General features: G+C 36.3%; 1 protein-coding gene across 4 annotated transcripts in view; it reads left to right on the forward strand.

The window, feature by feature from the left end:
- The first annotated feature begins 7,248 nt into the window (after positions 1 to 7,248).
- LOC427439 (Nipped-B homolog-like) overlaps positions 7,249 to 12,199 on the forward strand; it is a 159,425-nt gene continuing 154,474 nt past the window's right edge. For 2 of the 4 annotated variants that reach the window (XM_015277520.4, XM_040656537.2), the window contains exons 1-2: positions 7,249 to 7,283; positions 8,822 to 8,973. The gene's annotated coding sequence lies outside the window, so the exon portion shown is untranslated. Of the gene's footprint in view, positions 7,553 to 8,821; positions 8,974 to 12,199 lie in introns of all 4 variants that reach the window. The other 2 variants (XM_046905815.1, XM_046905814.1) reach the window with 2 other exon arrangements.

Genomic DNA, 12,199 nt, shown 5'->3' on the forward strand with positions numbered 1-12,199 from the left:
TACCAGTGTGTAAAAATGTCAGGTATTTTTTTCTCTCTAAAGTTTAACCTAAATCTTTCTTCCAGCAAAATGAACTGTTATTTCTTCCCCTGTCTAGAGCAAACGCTGTTGTGCCCCTTTATATTTTCAAATATACTTCTCATATCTGAATATAGTTCTGATAGTTTCCTCAAGAATTCCTCCTTTTGGCTGAACAGCATGCATTCATTCAAAGTAGTTATGCATGTCATGTTTTCCAGGTTTCTTGTTGTTGTTGTTGTTGATTCTTTGTATGTTTTCTCCATTTGTCCCCAACTTTCTTGAAATACAGTGATAAAACTGAACAAAATACCCGAGTTTGGCCTTTATCAGTTTCAAATACAATAGACAAGTTCCTGTATATTACTCAGGACATTTAAGCACCTAAAAACTGTGTTTGTTTATTGGACAATGGAATGACATTGCTGGCACATATTTAGGATGTTTCTTTACAGAATTGTTGTTTTCTAACCTAAATTATGCATTTTGTTATTCCAACTTCATTCACATTGATAAATTTTCTAAATATCTGCTGGTACTCCTAAGCTCCTTTTTCCACTGGAATCCACTTATATATGATTTCATTTGCTAATGCTGCTTTTATATATTTATATATATATATTTTTTATATATTTATATTCTATAATTTCACGACTATGTTCACTATTATTGCTTCTCATCTTTAAATTTTCAGAAAAATCTGTACGTGATTTCAACAGTTTGAATAAAAAATTTGGCCAGTACCTCAGAAAATCTGTGAACACTTTGCATCCTGCTGCATACTATAACACTACCAAAGTTTAGCTGATTCTGAAATGATCTCATCTACTCGATCACCTTGGATTGGTGTTCTGTATCTGGCTAACCACAAAAATGCCTTTTATTTCTTCTGTAATTTTTAAACATTTTAAACTCCTGGCAGATTCTGCCTCTTAAGCCAAGTTTCATGCACTGATATACAGAGTAACATCTTATTCTACTTATTCTTTTTTTGCTTCTTAATAAGACTTACTATTCCCTATTCATGCTTCATTCATGAGACTTAGACTTTGAAGTCAGGATAACTTTTAAGCAAATTGGCTTTTACTGAGGGTCACTTTAACTACTGTTTTCACAAGACAGTTCCCTTATTAATGTAAATTAGAATATATATTTTGTGGAAAGTGTACCTTGATTGGAATTTTATTTTATTTTATTGTTTATTTTAAGTATTTATTTTTATGACTTGTTTATTGAATTATTTATGAAACTTCTATTAGATAATATGATTTAATAATAATAGTACAGTTATCTGTTATCTCTGGAGCAATAGTTACTCAGAGTTCTAAAGAAACTTAGGAAAATAAAATAGTTACAGAACTGCACACAACAAATGCCGTGACAATCTGCATTTCAGTCCATGAGATCCCCTAGCAGGATATGTACTTACTCAGTGAAATACAAATTAAAGCAGTATGTGATTACTTAAAAAATTATTTTGCTAATCAAACTTGAGGGGGATCATACTGTCTGAAGTGGCAACTAGAGGGTAATAAAATAGTTTCAAAAAAGCTTTTTCCAAGGAAAAGTCCAAAATCTGTGCAAGTATACAGCATGCAAATGAAACTTCTTTGCTCCAGCTGTGGCCGTACTTTGCCCACTGAATGACCTATCTTTGCAGGAAAGCAGGCAGTATTTGCACCATTAGCTTTCCTGAGATTTTTTGGAGGGAGTTTTTTTTCACTGTTATGATTGTATGAGAGTCATAGTATCATAGTATAGAAACTACTGTAAATAGAAACATTTGAGTATGTCCTGAGCTTGAACCTACTGTCTGCAAACTTTTCTATTTAGGGTACAGGATAGACTCTATATGATGCTTTAAAACAATAGTTCCAAAAATCATTTGCAACAGTGATAAGACTGCGGAATGATAATATATTTCTTACATAGAGGGTATCTAGCTGTCTTTCTTAAATGCAAGACTGTAAAGACGAAGGCAGCAACTTTGGATTCAAATCTGCGATGGCTGTGGGAGCCAAATGAGGCATTACAAAAATGTGCTAAAAATACCTGTGCTCCCAGAGCAAGGTGGACAGTGCCATTCTGTAGTAGCTGATTTCTGAAAACCTGTCTCAGTCAATATAAGATAGAATGAAATAGAGTTTAGAAATTCCACTAAATGTATGTCACAGTCTTAAAGAAATGTCTGTATGGAGTAGTTGTTTTTGTTGTTGTTGTTATTTACTTCCACTAAAGTAGATCTAATGATATTTATAACAGTGGTAAGTACAGTGTAGGCAGGATGCAGGTGTAATCACCATGTCAGCTGGTCCTGCTCAGGGCAATAATATTGAAGAAAAATGCTTATAAATTTCCCCAGAAAGATGTACTGTAAAGATAAGATGGTTATCTATGTGAAGAGAATATTTTTGCAATCATAAGAGATATGGTAGAATGCAATGAAGGATAAACAAGATAATCTCAAGGAAATCAAAGGGAAGGTCCAAAGTGCTAAGGCTCAGGAAGACTGTGTTGGCATCTGAGGTAAATATTTATACTAATAACAAAATCATCTATACAGGAAAACATATTCCTTCGTAAAATGTCTCTCCTCTTGGCTATTTCTAGTAGCAACAACTTGTACCAGAACATTTTAACATTTGCTTGTATTTCCAATAAATAAATAAATAAATAAAATAAAATAAAAAAACAGCTCCCCCCCCCCCCCCAAAAAAAATAAACTGGATGCTGATAAGCAAAACAGTTACCCACACTGAGCAATTGGTTTCACCTCTCTGTAAAAATATCTAACTTATCACTGATTAATAAACCTTTTAACATCTGCTTAACAGTAACTATAGAAATCTATAGAAGTTCTGTGATCTATAGAAAACATTAATTAAAATTTAACAGTAATTTTGTGTGTGTATCTAATTCTTGAATGAGAAATCACTGATTTTCAGACACAAGTATATTAAAAAAAGTCGAGTCTTCTATGCAGGATTTTAAGACTTTTTAAAATTTTTCTGTACGGCAGATAATTAAAGGTATATTAATATGAAGTCTTCTATGAAAATGAAAGTCTTTCAGACAGTCTAATCCTAAGTGATTGCAATATTATAAAAACAGAAATGTGATGTTTAATTTTCTTTAGTTTTTCCTCTACTGTTACTATTTGAAGTTTTTCAACATTTTGAAATCAGTTAGCTGTTACAAAGGTGCTAAAATATTTAATTCTTTCTCCAACTAATTTATAAATTTAGTATCTACTTTTCACTAACAATATTATTAATAGAATAAATAAATAATAAAAAATATATACTATAAAAATATTATAAGTAAAATAAATAAATAATAAAAAGTAAATAAAATTACTTAAAATCTGATGCAATAGCATAAGCATTAGCTATTCATGAAGCCTTAAGACATATGAAGGAAATTAATGTTCCTATTCTGTGGTTGACGGGATTCAGATTTCTTTTTCAATCAGAGAAGGAATGAATCCTGACCCCCTGTTGTAGAGACACTGAACTACTTCTGATAAGCTTCTCAAGTGTTCTTGCCACTGTCTTGTCGAATTTTTCATACTTTTTTTTTTTTTTTTTTTTTTTTTAAGAAAATACTGTGAATGATATCCAGGTCTCAGAGAGGAATACTTTAAAAGTACTTTTTTACTATGATAGTTTCAATGTCAGCTTGTATTTAATGTTTTTTCCTCTATTTATGATTTACTTAGATGTGAGATGGTCCTTCTGTGCCCCATCCTTCCCCTCCAGAAAAACCCCAACACTTTCCATTCTAATCTTACAATTCATTGTTTTAATATACCATATCTCATACTTTCCTGAGTGTAGGCTGCAACTCTGATTACTTTCACCCTTTTAGATGTTCCAAGCCTGAGAATAAGCACTTAAATATCATGTGAAGAATGAGGAAGATGTAGGAAAACTAGTGGGGAGGGAGAGCTGTGCAGTAAATCTTTTGTATGTAACCCATACTTATAAACCTCTAAAGTGAATGAGTTTTTAACCTTTCTACATTGAAGAGAATGATGTTCCATGTGTAAGAAGTATAAGATTTTGAATCATTAACAGTTATTTTCAGTATATATTGTTACTTTTGCACAATTATGTAACACCCAGTTGCCTAATGATATACCTTGTACTTCTTGTCACAAATGCTTGGTCTTCTAAATGTATTCATGGCCTCAGTTTCTGCTTCAGTCTTTACATACCCAAGTCCCTGAAACTCAAGTAGTTCCAGACACTATTCTCTCCAGTTATCACTGAGGCCTTTCACACAATCATTTGTGCTGTATGACTGCTATGTATTGAAATAAACAATTCTTCTCAGTTTGACAGAAGATATTGATGGATGCAGTTTAGAATGTCACATTTCCAAAATAATTTTCTAAATAATTTTCTAAAATAATTTTCCAAAATATTCCTCCTATGTGTTGTTATAAGTTTTGCTCATTAGTACCACTATGTATATTTACACATGAATAGTTCAGACTCAAACTTTCCTAAGTTTAGCTTTCTTCCTAATCGTACCATACACTGCCTACAAAACAGGAGAAAAACTCTCTGTTTGAGAGTACATTTAATTGCCCCCATATGTCGAAAAGACTACGAAAAAGTGAACGTACTGCTTTCTTCTAGCTCATACGAAACCAACCTGCTGTCCTTCAAGTGCAGGAGCCAGAGCTTTTCCAACATCACCATCTAGTGGGAAGGAAACGTGAAGCACTGAGGATAGAACAGCGTATCTGGACAAGCAGTTAGGGCGGTTGCTTTCTGTTGATTCTGCTCCTGTGAATAGCATTGCATGCAGACATGATTACTTTAGAGAGATTAAACAATTGGACATAATTTTCTCAAACCCTGAAATAAAGACAAACACTGTGGAAAAACAAGTCTTCACAGGAAAAAAAAAAATCAAAGATAGATTTGTGTCCTTTCGTAGACATATGTATTTCCATACCTAAATAAGTTTATTGCAAATACGATTCTAATACTGGATTTCTTGATGTGAGAACTAGATAGAAGCTGTGAGGGACAATCGGTTTAAAGCACTGCAAGGAAAAGAAAAAAAAAAAAAAGGAAAAAAAAAAAAACAACGTTGGTATAGAGACCCTGAAATAGCAATAAAGAAGACACCAAGATGCCTGCAACAGGGAAGTTATGGCTGTTCTTTTCAGACTGAACACAGAAAAGAAAGAAGGAAAATAAGCTATGGATTTTTACCAAAAATCAAATAAAATATCACAACATCTGTGAGGTTGTAGTAGGAGAGAGAAGAGGTCCTCTCTGGAGTCTCACTGGAGAGGATTGCAACAGAATTGACCATAACTTCACAACCTCAGAACTTCCCAATGCTCCCAAGACTCCTTCATATGGAAAGAAAAAGGCCTACATTTGACTGTAGAGACACAAACAGTGAAACTGTAAGTGAATACAACACTCTTGATTGCACTTTTTAAAGAAACTTGCACAAGTTCTCTAAGCAAAAGCAGACATTTCTCATATGCACTGATTAATCAAAGTCTTGCAATTTATTGTTGTTATTTTGCAAAATTGCTTCCTTCTTTTTTTTACTATTAAGGGCTGTGGTTGCAGTTGTGCACCATGTGTGCTTTCTAGATTAGAATGCTAGGCCAAATGTTAAAATATAAACCAAATGTGCAAAAGCCCTTTTCAGACAAGAAGCTATAAAGCTGAAGTAAATTTAAATATTGTAATGCTTAGTTTGTTATAGGAAATATGATACTAGTATTCATGAACTGTCAGACAGTAGTACAAGTAACTAACCTTGCTTGCCCTTACACACTCTGGGAGCTGCAATATGTAGTTCCATTCATACAGCTTTGGAATCTTCTGGAAGAAGGTCTTCCACATGAGTGTGGGAAACATGGACTTACAGAAGTCCCTTTACCTGAACTCTTTCTGCACGTTCACTGCTGCCAACACATGCCTAATAATCTTTATTACCTGGAGTAAACATAAAATTTTCTTCTTCACTTACTTCAAGCTATGTGCCCATATTTTTTTCATGAAAAACAGTATGGTTGAAAATGGTATCATGTAGGAATTAGATAATGAAATGGAAAATAGAGTGTTCTGCAGAACTCCTGCCCCTGGAGGAGAGACTGAGGAATGGAGATGGGGCTTCTGGTGTTCAATACAGCCAAGAGACTGAAGAGGCTGAGGGCAGGAAAGGAGTCAATAGGTTTTTCAGATGCTTTATTTGGTATAGCTGAAGCTATTTGAGGATTGAATTGCCACTTGAAGTTGAGGGGAAGCAGGAATAGAGAAATGGAGAAATAGCTGAAGAAACAGAAATCTGAACTAAGTGACCCCTCACAATGCATTATTTTTAAAAGTGAATTTAGAATTTTTTTTTTTTTTTTTTTTTTTTTTTTTTTTTTTTTTTTGTAATTCCTCAGAAGTGGTCATTGCAAAAGACCATATATCAAAATCTGCACCATCTTACCATGGACATTCAGCTGTTTAAATTGAGAACTGCAGCACAGGTGTCAGAGTGGGACATCTCCTTGTCTCTAGCTGTGGCTCAAGAGGCAAAATGCTGTTTAGAGAGGGTGAGTGAGTGCACATGAGAGGAGCCTTCCGTGCATCCTCTAGGGAGGAGGGATCACCGAGGGGTGGAAGGTGGGCACCAAGTGGAGTCTGTGGAAATTTACCCCACAACACGTGAAAAAGAAATATAAAGCTGTCAAACCAACCAATATTTAAACATCGCCACTTATTTCTACAAAACTTTATGAGAAGAAAACACAGTGCACGACTTTATGTAATGGCATTCGAGTCCACCTGAAGAGCGTGCAATCATTTTCCACACTGCACACAGTCCGCGGGAGAGTGCTATTACAACCTCTCTGAGGCGCGTTAGTATGACAGAGGCAGGACTCAGACTGTTTCTTTGGAAGAAGTAACCCTTCACACAAGGCGGCTGGACTTGGCAAAGAAGGAGTTAAGGTGCTGCGTCAACGCGGAGGAACCCATTGGGCTGTTCCATTACCCGGGGAGGGGGGGAGCCCACTTCCACATTCTTTCTTATTCACAGTAAAATTCACTGAAAAATTTCAAAAGAAGAGGGGGAAATGGGCACTATAAATCACGAGGTGGAGATCTGTGAGTTAAAACCTGTGACACTGTGGTAAAATTCTGAGGTCTCCGCTCTGCTCTACAGCGCGTGGGTACGTCCCGCTCCGCCGTCTGTCGGTGTCGCAGCCCGGTTTGAGGGAGGAGGCGCGGCGGCACTCGGTAGCGTGTTTGGGGCTGGCAGGGCGTTTTAGGAGCTTTTAGATCGGCTTTGATGTCTTCCTCCAGCATCGACAGAGCTTCCCTCCCTACCCGCTTCTCGTAACCGGCCCGGTTACCTGAGTGGCACCGGGAGGAGGGGAGAAAGGGAGGGCAGGGGTGCGGTGCTGGGAGCGGGGCTTGGAGTGACAAAAGGGCGGCAGCGGCCACCGCGGGGCAGCCCGGAGTGCCTTTCCGCTAGAAGCCCCGCGGCTTTCTGTGGTGAAAATACGGTAATGTGGTGTACTGAGCTGCAAGCTGTTCAGCGGCAGCAGTGTAACAAACAGGCTCGGCTTTGCGGAGTCCTGAATCTGAATGGAAGTCACTGGATCGGCTGCCGCTCCGAGCGCCGGGAGGCGCCGCGCACTGCGAGCCGCCGCGGGCAGCGCCCCGGCCGTGCTCTGCGACTGGCGTCCTCCGCACGCGGGCTGGCACCCGCGGGGTGGTTTGGAAAGGCTGGTGGTGTGCTCTGGGATCTGTTTGAAACGTCAGCCTGTACACGAAATGCTTTTCGCTTCTAAGCGGTTTTACCGTGGAGCCTTTGATTCTGAGGCCCATAATAACTATTTCTCAAGGAAGTAAGGAACCGTGTCCTTTGGTCTGCGCATAAATGGGAAGAAGCGGAGGGCACTTAAAATGATCGTGAAGTAGCTGCTGTAAGAGCGGCTGTTAGCGATAAACGAGAGAGCTTTCCATCATACAGAAGGTATTTCTGTAGGACTGTATGTGCAGTGCTTCCCAGGCAGCTATAAAATGCCAAGCCCACTTCCTCTAAGAACCTCCGAAACTTAAAAGCAAATCAGAACTACACAGAATAAACAAACCAGGAGCCTAGAATGAGGTGAATGGGAGGGATCTACTCTTTGAGAAGCACCTCCTCCTTCCCCCTGACTTTTCTTTTTTTAGCTTGATTTTATTTTCTCTTATAGCTACATGGTCAATAAGAAGAACTATCTATCCAGTTTTATGTGCTAGCTGAGTAGTATAAGTAGTAATGCCATCATAACATGCTAAGTGCATGAAGTCCACATACAAGAGATTGGACTGCATTATAACCATAATGGTGGTCCCGTTGGGGCACGACAGCAAAGCAGCACAGGGAAGTTTGCATTAATCATTGTTCCTGCTCTGTTTGCTTTTATGGATAAGTGGATTTCAGTCTACTACACTAGCGATCCAGAACCTTTCTTGAGCTCTTAATTAACACGCAACCTAAAATAGCATTTAATTAAGAAAAAGGCTGCAGTATATTTTTGGAATCAAAGAGAATTCTGTATACTGAGGAAAATGTATTAGATTAATTGTACAGTAACCTTTTCCTTGGCACATACTGATTTGCAAGAACGCAGCCTTTAAAACTTTGCCAAAGAGAAGAAAACATTCCTAAAGCCAGGAACCAGCTATTATTCCATAGCTACCTAGGCATGTAATTTTATTTCTATTACCAGATTATTACTGCTCTGTAACTTCCCTTAAATTACATGTGAAATTTTCTATTTCAGGCATTTTGGCATCAGTATGTAGCATTTTCAATGAAATTTTGGGGAACTGGACAAATTATATCTATTACACGTGAAGAGCCCCATCCATACAGAAGTCTCACGTAGACATCTCTGAACTGCTTTTAGAAGAGGGCAAAACTGGTAGAGGCCTGGTAAGAAAAACCTTCATTTAAATGTACACATTTGTTATTAGCTTTGGGAGGGAAGATCATTAAATGAGAACTGAGAAACACACACACACACACAAAAGGTATAAGTAACTGCTAAGGATAATTGGACTGTTAGATCTTGAATGTTTGAGGATTTTGCAGTTTTATACTAAATTCACATTGTAGAAGTTCATCATTATTCCCTGTAATGAAACAAAAGCCTTAGGGATAGACTACAAAATGCTTGTATGGCACTTCTCCCTTAGCTCATGTTATGTTTTTGCGTTAGTTATCAACAACATAGGAATAGGATTCTTTCTCTTTTCAAGTTCTAACTGAAATAAATAGGAAGATTTAGGAAATAAAGTGACCAAAATTAGTCTGTACGTCTTTATCTAATATGCCTCTAGTCTGTAAAATCAACTCGAGTACTTCTGAAGATTCCATAGAAACACAGAAGTTTTCGTAGTATAAGTAATATGTTAAGTTCTTCACAGAAAACTGTAAACATAGCACAACATTTACATTTTAATTAAAAAAAGAAGAGAAACATTTACACTGAGTAATTTAAGTGAGGATTCTGAAACTAGGTGTGAAAAAAATTGTAAATAGAAAGACCATGTTTTCGAATACACATTTATAACAATTTTTCTGAGTGTTTTCATGTAAGTACTTCTCATGCTATGCTATACTTGAAATATTATTTTTCTAATATAAGTTTTGCAATTAATCTCTTTATGAATAGATTATCCCTTATTTAACTGACATTTTAATCCAAACATTATTTTAACATATTATTTTCTGTATAAATTCTGCAAGGCGAAATAGAATCAAAGTGGCATACCCACCAAAATAAATTTTCTGTTTACCTTTACTCGAAGACATAGTACACTCTTCTTTTGTCTGGGCATTTAACCAGCCTGCAAACACAGTAGAACAAATAAAAGATGATTACTTATAGAAAAGATCTGTCTTAAGCCAGTGGATTCTTTAAGGGAAACAAGGAGCAATCTAGATTTTGGATTATTTTTGCTAGTGCGAAGAGTCAAAATAGAGAAAGAAGGTGAATAAAGGCACTTATATGTTGCCTCTGGCCTTGGGAGCTAGGGAGAGGAAACACTCCAATACATTTGCGAAAATACAGTCTGATGGCAGAGAAAATATAAGCATTGTGTAAGGAAAGACAGGAGAAATCAGCACTTTGACAAGAAGAGAATGGTCACTGGAGTTTTCTGAAGTAAAGCAAAGGACTGACCTTGCTCTGGAAATGAAGGGAAACAGATATTGAACCACAGAAAGTAATTAGTAACTTTAGGAAAATATCTAGTGGATAAAAGTATAACAAGCTTTTTATGGGGCACGTGTATATATTTTCTTGTTGGGAAAAATCATATTTTGAATGCTGACAGGCTGTTAGAATTTATGGATCTATTTAGAAGGCAGCTGTGATTAAAGCTGGAAATCTATTGGTACATTCTTTGATTAGTTGATTGTCAGATGAAATATATGATGTCATCAGATATTTTGGTGCATATTGTTTACACAAATTGTACCTATGCTCCTGTCCTCTAGGACCAATGGAGAATTCCTCTCAGAATCTCAGATCCTTTTCGGTTGACAGCCACTTACTTAGAGCTACACTCCTGGTGTTTGGTCATGCTGATGTGTAGGGTTCTGTGTCTGAAACTGTTTTACATCTTTTTTTTCTCACACACGCATATCCTCAAATTAATATTCAACAAAACGTGCCACCTGTACCTGCCTTTATTCTGTATGGTGACATATACCCATGTTTTGGTGGAGGCTGTTCTTGTTTGTGAAAGTTTAACGGCTTCTGATAATGATTTTAAAAAGCACTATGACCATTAGCTGTAATATGTTTTATCTAACAATAGTATTATGGATAACAAGCTATCTTAATGGATTAAAATCTATATGGAAATACCCAAGCAAGAGGATATGTTTTACAGTGTCTTAGGATGGCCAGATTGTCTTTTTTATATGAGTACACTACTTACACAGGATTGCAATCTTTATGAGGAGTTCAGCAGAGAAAGTAGACAAGTTTTCAAAATGTTCAATAGTAACTTAAAATTACAAATTAACATAATTAACAATGCTGCACATACTGATGCTCTTTCACTGTTGTTAAGATTTGTGAACAATTTCCACTTATCTGTAACCTTTAAGATAACCACACATGCTTATCCACTTATTTTTCATAACATGTAGCTCTTATGCCAAGATTTTCTATGCTGTTCTTATCTATAAAGATATGAAGATGTTTTGGGAACATAAAGGAAGTCTTGTAGATATTTTAAAGCAGTGGGAGGGCAAAAGCAAAATTATTAACATTGAAAATTCGAATTTAAGTACATACTTAGGCAAAAAAGTGTATTTTTTTCATAACTAGATTATTGTGACTAGATTTTTAAGCCATGGGTATTTGAAAATTCCATGTTAACCATTTCTAAAAAATACATTCTTCTCTCAGTCTTTTTTTTTTTTTTTTTTTTCCTGCAGCAGAGTTGCATCACCTAGGCAGAGGCATTTATCTGTAGGTAATTGCATTGTAAAAATCTAGGCAGCTTTTCCAAGTCATTAATTCAGTTTTCTGGACCATCTATCAAAAATTAAAACAAACAAACACTAAACAAAGGATTTCTGCTTTAGAATGTACAATGCTGGAAGTCTGTGAGAAATTAAATTTGTGACAAACTAATACTGCTTTCTGGGCCACTAATGAAGTACCCACATGTCTTCTGAAGTGGTGACAGAGCAGATTAACTGATGTTTGTCCCTGTGGCCACACTGGGAATCAAGTTGCTAATGTATGTCCAGTTACAAAATTGAGTAATCTTTTTTCTTTTTTTTTTTCCTGATTTGGAGAAGGAATTTATTAGAGAAATAGTCTGCATTCATTGATGTTTTATTTATCTGTATTCCTTTTCTGTGTTTAGCTTAAAAACAACAATTACATTTTACAAGTTATTTTTCATTTCAAATTGAGGTAAACATTCACAATTTAAAGAGATGCAGAAATTCCCTTTCTTTATTTTATTGCACAGTGTATGCTTTCTGCTTCTGTTCTGTGATATCACTTCATAAAAGCTGCAAGATCTCTGAGAAAGGGTTGTGCTTCAGATTATAAGGCTTTTTTAGCCACCATACAGGACTGTTCAAGACATCTTACATGAACTAATATCTAACATGATGCCAAATTCCAATC

The sequence above is a fragment of the Gallus gallus genome, chromosome Z (assembly GCF_016699485.2).
Source record: "Gallus gallus isolate bGalGal1 chromosome Z, bGalGal1.mat.broiler.GRCg7b, whole genome shotgun sequence".
NCBI lineage: Eukaryota > Metazoa > Chordata > Aves > Galliformes > Phasianidae > Gallus > Gallus gallus.